This window comes from Callorhinus ursinus, unplaced genomic scaffold, assembly GCF_003265705.2.
Source record: "Callorhinus ursinus isolate GAN/ISIS: 27379988/994484 unplaced genomic scaffold, GSC_fseal_2.0 scaffold5, whole genome shotgun sequence".
In the NCBI taxonomy this organism is placed as follows: domain Eukaryota; kingdom Metazoa; phylum Chordata; class Mammalia; order Carnivora; family Otariidae; genus Callorhinus; species Callorhinus ursinus.
Window position 1 is genome coordinate 9,345,649 of NW_027397067.1, and position 718 is coordinate 9,346,366.

Sequence of the window (718 nt, forward strand, 5' to 3'; positions counted from 1 at the left end):
AATAAAATAAAATAAAATAAAATAAAATAAAATAAAATAAAATAAAAAGTGAGGTAACATACTGAGAGAAAAAGAAAAGAAAGAAAAAAGAAGAAAAGAGAAGAAAAGAAAAGAAATTCCTGAGATTGGAGGGAAAAAAAAGACAGTAGGGAACCAGTAGCCATGATGGGGCTGGCACCTGCAGTCAGACAAGACTACAGTTAACTGTTTACATAGCCACACTGGTCAAGTATCTAAGAAAATGTAACTGGTAAGATCACTGTGGCGTCAGAGGGGATTTGAAATTCCTCAGTTGCCCAGAATTGTGACCAATACATTGTAATTAGAGTGAACAAGCCCACTCATCGGAAATCTACTCTGAGTCTATCCTTCAGTTCCTAGAGCAGAGCACATCAAAATATATTATAAACACATTTGAATCTGCTCACAGAAAAGAATACTCAACCCCAGGAAAGAGATTGCATTTTCTGAATAAAAACACACATGCAGTAATTTTAATGGATTATTTTAATGAAACATAACTCTCTGGTGCCCTTAAGTCCTTGGTTTACCAGATTTGCATTGCTACAGAATGATATTTCCTGCCGCTTGTTTCTCTTAAGTGGATTTTGTTCTATTACAGTTGTTTTGACCTATAGGTATTTTTTTTCAATTTTAGAGATATTTAATTGTGCAAATTTTCCAGAAGCATTGTAGTGGAAAGAATACCAGGCTGTGA